This window comes from Balearica regulorum, chromosome 4 (genome assembly GCF_011004875.1).
Source record: "Balearica regulorum gibbericeps isolate bBalReg1 chromosome 4, bBalReg1.pri, whole genome shotgun sequence".
NCBI classification, from domain to species: Eukaryota; Metazoa; Chordata; class Aves; order Gruiformes; family Gruidae; genus Balearica; species Balearica regulorum.
The window spans coordinates 60,987,371-61,000,819 of NC_046187.1; positions in this window are offsets into that span (position 1 = coordinate 60,987,371).

Below are 13,449 nucleotides of genomic sequence, written 5' to 3' on the forward strand. Positions count from 1 at the left end.
CCTTCACGGCCTTCTCCAACGTGAGTCTCCTCCACGGGGTGCAGACCTTCAGGAGCAAACTGCTCCAGCGTGGGTCCCCCACGGGGTCACAAGTCCTGTCAGCAAACCTGCTCTGGCGTGGGCTCCTCTCTCCACGGATCCACAGGTCCTGCCAGGAGCTTGCTCCAGCACGGGCTTCCCACGGGGCCACAGCCTCCTTCAGGTGTCTCCACCTGCTCCGGCGTGGGGTCCTCCACGGGCTGCAGGTGGAATCGCTACACCCCCTCATCCTCCCTCCATGGGCTGCAGGGGGACAGCCTGCTTCACCATGGTCTTCACCACGGGCTGCAGGGGAATCTTGCTCCGGCGCCTGGAGCACCTCCTCCCCCTCCTTCTTCACTGACCTTGGTGTCTGCAGATGTTCTTACATCTTCTCCCTCCTCTCTCTGGCTGCAAAAGCTCTCTCCAACTGTTTTTGTCTTTCTTAAATATGTTATCACAGAGGCGCTGATTGGCTTGGCCTTGGCCAGCGGCGGGTCCGTCTTGGAGCCGGCTGGCATTGGCTCTGTCAGACACAGGGGAAGCTTCTAGCAGCTTCTCACAGAAGCCACCCCTGTAGCCCCCCCCGCTACCAAAACCTTGCCACGCAAAACCAACACATGGCCATACCACATGTGTTCTGAATAAGCAAACAGCACCCTTATGTCTGGGACAGTCTGACATCAAAGAGTGCCATTGGCCATAATGCTGTGATTGAGATCCTGTATGAGTTGGAAATCCCAAACAGAGCATAGTACTAATGAGAAAAATCAAAGATTCCTTAGTTTCACTCTTCTTTTTCTTTTTCTTTTTTCTTTTTCTTTTTCTTTTTTCTTTTTCTTTTTTTCTTCTTTCTCTTTTTCTTTTTCTTTTTCAGAAATGTAATCAATGAAGAAAGGTTGAAGGAACTGGATGTCAACACTGAAAAAAAGGGTGGTGTATAGAATGAGTGAAAAATGGGGGCATAGTACTGACCTTCCAAAATGTAGGGAGATGTCTTAGAAGAAAAAGATACCAGCTTACTAAATGAAAATGGATATTTGAGTTTGATAGTAAGAAAAAATGGTCTAATTGTAATGTTGGTGCAGAGTGGAATAGGTTACATGGCAGTACAGAGAAATATTCTTAAATAGAAGAGTTTTAAGGGAAAATTAATTGGATGCTCTCACATTTGATTCTGAATGTAAGTAACCTTACTTTAGTGAGGAAGGATTGACCACATGGTCCTTTGAGGTCCTCCTTATGGGCCTCTACTTCTAATTCTGTAATAAACCTACCCTGATTATTTGTTATTTTATAACACCTGGGAGACTAACTAATAGAACAGGATCCCTGTTGTGAGAGATTTAGTTTTTATTAATAGGACTCATAACTATATCCACCTGCAGAAATATTCTCTGATGTGAAAAACAGAAATTGTTACCATATTTTAATTGTTAATAGTATTTTGTTCCCCCCAAATATTTTTTATGCTTTGTAATGGGTAGCTCTAAGTTTCTTTTGTACTTCTATAAGTTTTAAAAAATTGTGTTAATGTCAAAAGGTATTAGCTGATTTAAAGGTAATAGGAGAGAAAATAAATACAACTTTTAACCTGAAATTAAAGTAAACTATTCAACATTTTGGAAAAAAAAAAAAAAGTTTCACGTTATATCAGCTATATCCTATCTTAATTTTGAATTGTGTTTTTAAGTTAATCTCAATAAAATGAATTCATATTTCATCACATACAATCTAATTACCTGTTACATATATTGCAGATAATTACATTTTCTTTCACAATAGTTTTACTCTGTCTTACTGGAAAGGACAAAAAAAAATAATCGTAGTTTGTTTATTTTTGATGCATTAACTACACAATGATGAACAGGTAAATTATTTAAAAAAGAATACCCTCATGAGTATACAATAGTTAATTTACTAGTAAGCCACACTGGAAATTGTTAATAGATTAGATCAGAATGTATTCTTTAAAATATAGTTATTTTCTTAAATAAAAAAAAAATATTCAAGAAGAGTACTGTGAAGAAAACACTGGTCTTACTTTGAAGCATATTAAATTGCCCATTGTAAATAAATCTAAAAGAAGACATTAAGTAAGCTGCATCTAGTGTTTTATTAGACTGTGGAGGGCAGAGTACTGGCAGAGGCCGGAGGTATGTGGTTATAGGAGAGAGAACAAAGCCCATGATAGCACAGCTTTGTGACTGTCACCCATCACACTCTATCCACAGCTTATGTTAAACGAGTGACTAAAATGTTCCCTTGGGAACACTCTGAACTTTGCAGGCTTCCTTGGCAACCAAAAGTGCCTACAGACAGCCCTGCCTATCACATTTTATGGTCTTTCTCTTTTCATATCATCTTGTCTCTCTGAAGCCCCAGTGCAGTGTTTTTCCTGCAGGGGCATTTTGCAGTTCACAGATAATACAGGTTATTTTGCAACCCACTGCTGTCTTCTACCTCCCATTCCTGTCTGCTGGACTCTTTCCATTCACAGACTTTATATTAAATCTTTCTACTAATGTGACAAAAAATACTAGAAATGGAAAACAGTAATTTTGCCCTTGTTGTTTAGCTTTGTTATTGATGGGAAAGGCTAAGGACTTGTTCTGTACAAATGCCTAACTGCCATTTTGTCATTTTAATACCTACAAAACTATTCAGAGTTTTTGATGCTTGACCTGGTGGATGGCCTTATAATCCAGATCCTCAAAGATATTAGTTTGAGTGTGAATTGCGTAAATACCTTTGAGTAGCTGGCTATCACTGGAAATATTTTGATTAACAACACTACCTGGAGGATTAAAATGTCTGAGGATCTAGTACAGCACCAGAGAATTCTTACTCTTGCTGCTGAGCCCTAGCTCAGGACCTGTCTAAGCCCTTCTGAGTTCCTCAGACTGTGTCTTTCTATTTTTGCCCAATTTAAGGGGCATTTCAGTAAATCAGCCTTCATGGAAAAGAAACTGGAATGATATTTTAATAGAGGTAGTACTGCAGCAACAGAAGGGTTTCCCGGGAATTAAAAAGAACCAGATATACCTCCCACAAGCAGTGACAGTAGCACTTATTGTCAGGCACATGGATACTCTGCATTGAGTCGTTTTCAGTCTCTTCTGTGAAGTTCTTCCAATTTTTACAAAAAATAGATATTCATGATTGTTGTGGTTTAAGCCCAGCCAGCAACTAAGCACCGCACAGCTGCTCACTTAGCCCCTACCAGTGAAATAGGGGGAAAGAACCAGAGGGGAAAAGTGAAAAAACTTGTGGGTTGAGATAAAAGCAGTTTAATAGGTAAAGCAAAAGCCACTCATACAAGCAAAGTAAGGAATTCATGACTTCCCATGGGCAGGCAGGTGTTCAGCCATCTCCAGGAAAGCAGGGCTCCATCACATGTAGTGGTTACTTGGGAAGACAAATGCCATGACTCTGAATGTCCCTGTCTTTTTCCTTCTTCCCCCAGCTTTCTATGCTGAGCATGACATCATATGGTGTGGAATATCCCTTTGGTCAGTTGGGGTCAGCTGTCTCAACTGTGTCCCCTCCCAACTCCTTGTGCACCCCCAGCCTACTCACTGGCAGAGCTGTGTGAGAAGCAGAAAAGGCCTTGGCTCTGTGTAAGCACTGCTCAGCAGTAACGAAAACATCCCTGTGTTATCAACACTGTTTTCAGCACAAATCCAAGACATAGCCTCATACTATGAGGAAAATTAACTGTATTCCAGCCAAACCAGCACAATGACGGTGTATTCTTTTTCTTTGAAGAAATGAAAGAGTTTGGGGGAGTTTATGTTGGACTTTTTCATGGGACATGAAAACCTGGATTGTGCATTTAGCTTCAAGAGTTGAGGCTCTCTGTAAGAATCCACTTTGGAGAAGGTGACTCAGGTGCCTCCAAATGTTATTGGAGCTCTGGAAAGTTCTCTGACTACTGGATTGTGCAAATTCCATTCTTTCGATATCTAACTTGCTTTACTCAATCTCTGACTCAGAACTGTTGCTTCCAACAGTTTTTAGCTCACATAACTTTTAAGTGTTCTTCTAGGCATGTAGTTTCCTTTAAAATCTAGTTTTAATTATCTGCAATTATTTTGAATATTCTTCAGATAGGATATTTTTTGTTCTGATGGACCACTCCATATTTATAATTAGTAATTACTTTCTTTTTTATTGAGGGTAATGGTACTTGCATTATGATCTGAAAGGGTTGAACTAAAGCTTATGTACCAATCAATGGGCTTAAAAAAAGGAGTGAGAACATTTAGGGAATTGCATTTTCATTTTGGTTTATGTATCAAATGCATGAGGAGCTGTATGTTGTGTTATGTTCATGTAAAATTGTCTAAGTTACTTTTTTTAACAGAATGTAATATATAAACTGGTTTTTTTGTCTGAAACTTTGTTTTCTAAATTTCAGCCTGCAGTAAATCTTTTGACCTGAATTATAAAAATCTAAAAATAAAACTAATATGATACATGGAAACACTGACAGATCATCAACTACAAGAACACCAGGGAACATTGCAAATATTAGATCTTGTTATGTTCTCCTACAAGAATGTATTCTTCCTGTTCTCTGCAAAAGAAAAGAATGTTCTTGGTTTTATTCAGTACTGAAATTGTGACATTAAAATATTTGAACTTGTGAATGGCCTCTTGAACACACTTCTTTCTTTGTGAATGATCTATGTAGCAGATGGTAAAACACCTAGATTGTCACTGAATAAAATATGTAGGTTCTGTTTCCATTGAAGGCAGTGATAAAACATAGGTTTTACTCTTGTGGGACTGTTCTTTTACTAGAAGGCTAACGGTATGAGATGTTAATTTAAAAAAAAATTCCCTTACTAGTAGGATTATGACTAGGTTTTGGAGAAGCGCATGGACACTACTGAAACAATTTCATAATGAATCAAGATTCTTTGCTGCTCTGAAAAGCTTTCCATCAGACTATTTGAAACAGCAAAGTGTATTAAAAGCATCTATAGTTGCAACTGTATTTGATATATATGTAGATATATCATTATTTGTTTGTGTGTATATTTACTCTATGCTTGTATATTTATGTATACACTGTATTTATAGAAGGAGTATAAATACATTATTTAGTATATGTTTTATACTTACTGTGTGTGCACATATGGAGAGTTGTATGTATATGGAATAGCTAACTATGGGAAATTCTGTATAGGCAAATGCTTTACTTACTGTGATAATTCTGTTTTTCTTATTATGATAATGCTCACATTTAAAGCAATGAGATTAATTTTCTCAGGAATTATTAAGTTTTCCAATTGATGTGAAATCATTATATTTGTGTTTATATGTATATTTCATATATTTACTGAGTGTGATTTTTGCACTTAAAGAATTGTAGCTTACCTTTTTTAAAAAAAAAATTCAGAGTTGAAGACAGTAAGAAGTTCAAATAGTCTAAAGAATTTTATAGACACAGGACTATAAAAGTAGAATATACCCTGGGCCATTCGGTTTGGCCCTTTCATCATTTTATACTACTACCACATAAAATTATTTTCATAAGGTGCTCAAACTAAACATGAACTAGTTTTATTTATGTACTTATTTATTACTTTATTAATGCACCCTCATACTGGAAAGCTTTTTCAGAATGTCTGGCAATTGTGTATAGTTTCTTATCACTGTTCCTAAAAACTTCATTTTCCTAGGAAATGAAATAAGAATGGTACAGATTTTTCCAAAGAAGACTATCAGAAAAACTCTCAAAAACACTTTGAAAAAATGGCATAAATATTTTGCCATCTGAAAGAAAAGACAATATAATTAACAGATTTTTTTGACAGGTTAAAGAAAATGGTTGAAAAAAAAAGAAAGGACAAGTCCTTCATACAAATAAGAATGAGAAGATTTTTTTTTAAATATTTATTTGTTATTCACAGAATAAAGATGTTTTTCAAAATGGACTTCCACACAATGAAATGAAAATGTTAGATGAAGATATCATAGATATGGTTCAGTGCTGAAATAAAATGTTTCCTCCTGGCACAACACAAGCAGTGAAGCAAATGCTTGGTGGTCACAGCAGGAAACTGCAATTTTTGTTTGCAATGTTATTTTCACTCTCTGGGGAAAAGCATCAGGATCTCCCATAAGACACAGCTCTAGAAAAGAAGTTCTATTAGAAGTCTCCTTAAGAAGAATTGTAAATAAAATGTGATATAAAAGACCTAAAAAATATTTTCTCCGCTCTCACTTTCCTCAGCACTTCAGCCTCCATTAAGAAGCCTCCCACCTAACAAGTAGTGCCACATTTGCATGTTCATTAGAAATATATTTTGGCTGGCTGTGACTGAGAGAAATAACCATTTCAAATGTAAACATAAACCTATAGTTTAACTTCAAAAATATTCTAGGTCGTTAATAACTGATGTTGCCAAATCTAGGCCATTGACAAATGTCAGTGATGAAATATGTATATCATTAAATGCACAGACAAGTATTTTCAAAACAGTCTGTGAAAATATGTGTGCTAAACTTCTCTTATCAATTTATCTGATGAAATAATTCAGAAAGATGTAGCAGTAAATTTTTCTGTGGGTTGCCTGTTAGCTGGATAGACTTCATATATGTCTGAAATAGAACAATAAGACTCCATGTATATTGGGCTAAATTTCCTCTTCTTCCAGTGTGAAAAGAATAAAATCCATTTATTGAAATTTTGAGTGCAAATGGTTAATCCTCTAACGTAATTAACTTTTGCATTTTAAAGCAACACTATAGAAAGAGTTATATGATATTCACACAGTTTAATTGAAGGATCATTCAATGAGTACATTTTTCTTAATTTCTGCAAGTTTTTTATTTTGTTGTTTCTTTTAAGAAAGATAATTTTATTCCCTCCCCCAGCATGTCTGATAAACATTCTGGCTGTAAGTCCCATTAATTGGTTAAGCATTAGCAAACAAAGTCATTTTTTGTAGTTCACACTGGAATAGGATATGTTTTTTATTATATGATTATCTGACTTCTATAAAACAAACAACAGTGATCTAGTGACTAGAATGTAAATACCGGTCTGCAGACAAATACAAGAAGAGTTACATGATAATGTCTGCTCAGAATATTTAAACTTCTTTTTAACAGTCTAAGATGAGGACCTAACTTTTTATCTATGATATTTTTTAAAATAGTCCTCAAGAAAGTGTTTCTTAATATGGAGAACATGTGGCCTGAACTGCACCAAAGATCCATTGTTTTTTTCATGATAAGGAAGACTAAAGAACTGGTATATTTAAAGCAGAAAATCCCTCAGGAGGTTCTGCAGCTAACAGCCTTTTCAAGCTGAAGCTGCACAGAACCTTTTCTGGAAGCAAGCTACTTCCTAGTCATTTTGGGGAGGCATCTTACTTGTTAAGAAGAGAGGAAAGAAAGAGAAGACATCGATAACAGCCGTTTGCATGTTTTATTCTGATATACTTTCCCCTCTTGGTAACAGAGAAGATAGTAAAAGTCTACATTGAAATGTCAGGAACTTGGACACTTGAAAAATTACAGTAAATATACAAATCAAAAATAATCACAGCACAAGGATCTTAACCACACACCTCTGATATGTCTTCCTCAAAAGAATTATTAGCATAAGAACTAGCATAGTATAGCTAGCATAAGAACTAGCATAGTATAGCTAGCATAAGAACTAGCTATACTATGTATGCCCAAACTAATAATGTTCCTATATGGTGTCTTGCTGACCATTTATGCCCATATGTGGGAGTTGCAAAGAATAGTAAAAAGCATAGAAAATTTCCCATAGAGTATGATAATTCAGTCTTTTTGAAAAAATATATTTAGATTTCACCTTACCTACACAAAAGTAGGATGAGGATTTCACATGACTTTGTTTTTAGGTGAGAGATGAGTCATGCACCAAAGAGTCCAAAATCTAGCATTTCCATAAATTAGAAATTCTATTATATTAAGTATTTAGTATATCAAGCATTAAGACCAACCATCTTTTTGTAAATCCTTCAGTGTGGAGATAATGAAGTAAAAACCTCATGAAACTCTTGTGGATGAGTCACTACTGGTAAGTAAAGTGACTCCTATTCAAAGAGACTTCCTCAGGCATTTTCTTTTCATGACATGCTAGTCAGTATTTCTCAGTTCACATATGGTGTTAAATTAAGCTTAGCTGTTTGTGTCTGCCTGGTTTGACTTTTTGACTCCCTCCCTTTTTCATCAGATACAGTGTTTTGCCCCAAAGTGCTTAGATATTTCCATAATATGTGCAGTGACAGCTACAGTAGTTTCTTAACATTTTAGTTTAAAAATCACTTTCCCCTTTGATCTGATGTGTTGTACTGAACTATTAAACTCAGTAAGAAAAATAAAGTGTAAAATAAGATGATTTTAATATATTGCTCTAAGGTTAGGACTACCAACTCGATCCTGAGTTAAACAGAGAAGGTCTTACCAATTTCAGTTATTGAAAAGTCTGCCCATTATTTAGATAAATGGGCATTATTTGCCCATTTATTTGCAACTTCCAGCAATCTAGAATTTAAATTGTAAATCACTTTAAGATATACTATAGAGAATTTGAGAAAAAACTATTAATAGCATATTTTATTATATTCAAAACATGATTTTATTTTATTAAAATTTGCACCCTTAGATCACTCATTGCTAATAAAAAATATTCTTATTAATTTCAGAGAGTGAATGATATTTGTGAAAGGTGCATGTTTCAGAAGTTAGTTAGACTTTGATTTTGTATAAACTATGATGACACAATTAATCCTTTAAAAAACACAGCTACTGTTTACTTTTGGAATGTCATGGGTAGCACAAGATTTATTACTAAGTAAGAACGGATAGGGTAACCACACTCATAAGACCAACTATTTATGGCAACAATATTTTGAGAGGATGAGTAGTTACCAAATGAATGGGCAAGATAGGAACTGATCCAAAACTTTAAAGGAATGTTCATTGGTTACTTGTTTGTTGCTGGGAGTACTAAGCTGTTGCACCAAAAACTAATAGAGGGGGAGGTTGGCTGGTGGTCACTTGGGTGTTACTCACTCAATGTGAGGGACGTTCCCTCATTAGGCACTATCTCTGACAGCACCACAAGGATCACTTTGCTTAGGTAAAGAAAGTACCATGTTCTTACTAGCAGGATCCTTTCTTAGGATTTAGGAAGTCCTGTCAAACCAAAGTGATGCTTAGGTATATGCCTGTCCAGGACTTCAACAGTGATTGCAGGGGGTACACTTACAATGTTAGAAATGTACATAAAGTTGATCTACCTATAGGAGATGAAGGTCTTATTCTTTAAAACTTAAAAATATAGATAATTGTACCCTAAGTCACTTCTGCCTGACTGAGCACTTGGTTCATGGAACAGAATGCGCACTTAGCATGTTTGCATGTGACATCTAATTGAGGTGAGCCGTTAACATGTGGGAAGGCAAGGCTGCCCTGTAAAGGACCTCAACAAGATGGAGGAATGAGCCAACAGGATCCTCATGAAATTCGGCAGATGTGTGAAAGTCTTGCATCTGGGACGGAACAACTCTATGCATTAATGCAGGCTGCAGACTGGCTAGTAAGCAGCTCTTCAGAAAAAGACCTATGAGTCCTGGTGGACAAGAAACTGAACAAGTCAGCAATGCATGCTTAAGATGGGCTTAAGCCCACTGGGCTATGCTAACAAAAGCATAAACAACAGCTGAAAAGAAATGCTTATTTCCTTCTACTCAGCATTCACGAGGCCAAATCTGAAACACTGTCCAGATTTGGGGCTCCCAGTAGGATACACATAAACAAACTGTAGTCCAGTGGAGTGCCACTAAGCTTGTCAGGAGCCTGGATCACATGTAATATAGAAAGAGGCTGAAGGAGCTGAGTTTATTCATCCTGCAGGGATAACTAAGGGAGGGCAAACTAATTATAGTGGTCCGAAAAGGAGGCAGGGGATCATATTAAAAAGCTGGAACCAGACACTGAAGTGTGCAGCAAAGTGACAGGAGGCAATGGTAACAAGCTGCAGCAAGGGAAAGCCGGACTGAAGGACAAAGCACTTTACAATGATGGTGATAAAGTACTGGAGCAGGTTGTCCAAAGAGGCTGGGGTATCTTCATCTTTAGCGATTTTCAAAAGTCAACTGGATATGGCCCCGAGCAGCCTGATCTAACTTTGAAATTAGCACTACTTCGAGCAGAAGGTTGGACTAGATGATCTCCAGAGAGTTCTTCTGACATAAATACAATTCTGTGATCAACATCAAAAGTAGCAGGTCCATGAACATCCTTACAAGCCGCTCAGCAACTTTCAGTGAGATACAGTCATGGAAGTATTTGTGAAAAATGTACATGCATGTACTTTCTTTTGGACATTGCTCTTGGTAAATTTGGCATTAAACACAGCTGGATCCCGAAGAACTAAAAGCGCGCCTTTATTTTTTTTAAGCTAAGGAAAAGTCCTTTTAATTCCTTTAGGAAAGAAATGGATAAAAATGGATACTAATGGATAAAAATGAAACTGTTAAGATCCTCTATTAATGAGAATAATATTTGCATGCATTTAGATGTACCTTAGAAAGGCGGTTGGTACTTCTACTGCCCTATATAACTCAGAATAACCAAAATGGACATAGAGATGAACTGCACCAAATAATTAGTTCTGATATCGGTCAAACAGAATAGATATGTAATTCTGTTTTCTACCTCCTTAATTTGATTTTACCAGTTATTACACAAACTGATTTCTCACTTAACAAGTAGCAGGAAGATCTTAAATGTGCTGGACTATAAGAAGAAAATCATTAAGAACATATGCAGTAATAGAAAGCAGAAGTATGCTGTAGGAAAGAATCAGGTTGATGGACCCTCACTGCTTAAGGGCAGGGGCTATATGATGGAAGGAGAGAGGAAAGAAACCTTCACAAAATTTTATCCAAGTAAAAGCAGACAGCTTTGACTAAGAGTGAGTAAAGAAATATGTATTACAGGCACTGTATCTCATTTGTCTTGAGGAATTGCAATTTCTAAAGCATTTCAGAAATACAGATTCTGATTGAATAGGCACCAGTAGGAAACAAACCATATGTAATGAATGACTACAGGTTCAAAGGAATCAGGCAGATTGCCAGGTGCCACATACTGCAAATGAGTTTTCAAACAAATGAAACCAGACAAATTCCAGCTATTAATTTTATTCTTGGTGTGCCTGTATGGCAGATACCATTAGCTCCATGTAGGATATTGATACTTGAAACGTTTCATTTCTTTTAGCTTCAGTATATTAATTTGGATCTATGATATATAGTAAAGAAACACAATCAAATTCTGTATGCAATTCAATAACAGCACCATAGGAATATTTTCTGTAGACTTTCATCTGTGTGGTCTTTTACTCTCTCATCAACACAGATCTTAAAATGCCTGTGTCATATATAATTCTAAAAGATTTAAATGAATTGTAATGGTAAGGATTCTAACCTGGAAATGATGCCACTCCCTTTGTCTTTAGCAATAGACCGGTTAACCGGATTAGAAGTAGAAAAAGCCCAAAACCAGTAGGGATACTGGTACAAGTGAAGGAGATAAGATACCACCTTTCTCAAAGACTCCATTACTACCAGCCTGAGACATTTTTCTGATATTTTCAAATGTTACAAGTATCAGTGTGTAGATTCAGCTGTCACAACTAAGCATCCTAATGTAACTTCAATGAAAGTGGACCTGCTCCTGAAATAATGAATGCATTTCATAATATATTTAAGCATCAAAACAGATAGATAGAAGATTTGAAGGGAAATCCAAAGAGATACAGAGCAATGTAAAACATTAATGGGCCTAAAGTATATTTAATGTCTGATGCTCAGGACCAGTTGAGCATTTGTTTGTATTTTAATAGGCTTTTAAAATAAATAGGATATTTAAAATATCTTGAAATTGTAGCCATTTCAGATTCCTTTTTTATACTTCAAAATGTTAAGTATATTAAAATAGAAAAAAATCTTTCCACAAAGTTAAACCCAGATGTTAAAGTACATTAACAGAATAGGAATGAGAAATGATAGAAAGAAACAGATCTTTCCTGCTGTAGTGCTGCCACTGATTTTTTTTAATGGTATTATCTGCTTTTTGTGACTGTACATATGCAATTTATTGTTAAATTGATAAATTGCCTTGTTTATTTGTCTATTATTTGTGCAAAGGTATTTAGCTAGTCTCCAGTCACTATTTATATGATACTAATTGAAAATTTAACAATTACACAAAAATCATCCTAAATTACATTAGAGTTTGGTGGTTTTAACTTCAAAGATTTGCTGTCTGAATAGAAGATCTACCTACACTGTGCTCTGCTTTGCCTATGGACATGTTTTTTAATCTGTTAATAGAATATTTCTTATTACCTAAGAATATTACCAGGTTGAGATCCTTGCTCAATGTGAACAATTTAGAAAGACTGGTAAACAGATTTGTTAGTTCAGGGGTACATTATGACACCTTTCACATCTTGGCATTTCTGGTCTATCACTCATCTAAAAGGCAACAGCTTAAATCTTTGTCATAGCCATCTGTTTAACCATAACACTTTAGTTGTAACATAAAAGTTGGTTCCAATAATTTATTTTTTAATATAATGCTAATTTAGAATTACCTATTGCCATTCCATCTCTATTGCATCTTCTTGTATTTCAGTGATATCCAAATTAGGATGACATTAAATATTTTCTGCCTGTGTTCTCATGGAAGTTGTGGAATTGCTTCTTAGAAGCCATCATAACTTTCTGCCTGATCATGATTTAAAATTCCATTAAAGGGATCTAGCCTTACCACAGCTTCTAACTGATGCAAGCATTTAGAGTTTCTTAGTAGCATTTGTTACAAGAACTTCTGTATCTTTTGGGGAAGACTGAGACATAAATGTATTTAGGGATATTATTGTTTGGGAACTGTGACATCCCTCCTTTGGAGCTATCAACTGTGAAAGAAGTAGTACCTATTCAGGAGTACTTTTGAGATGCCGCACAGAATGGTAATGTGATATGAATTCTTCAGACTGGTTATTGTCTTATGTAGGTTTCAGAACACAGGAAGGGAGTTTGAATTCCTACCAAGATCAGTTGAAGTTATGGAGCAAGTCCATCATACTTTTTAACTGACAGTTTAACAAAAACAGAAATAATATTTAAAAATTTATGAACTTTTAATAGTCTTCACTGAATTGTAGCAATATCATATATGCTCTATAGTATATTAAATTGCATTATTTAGTATTTGCATTCTCTCTCTCCCTTTCCAAGCAACGCAATAAAATGCTAATTAAAATACACATTTGCCACTGAGGAAACTCAAGATTTGTCTACAGTTTCAATGATTAATTAACTTCTGTATGTCCTTAGGTAAGTTGTGCCTCTAGACATACTAATC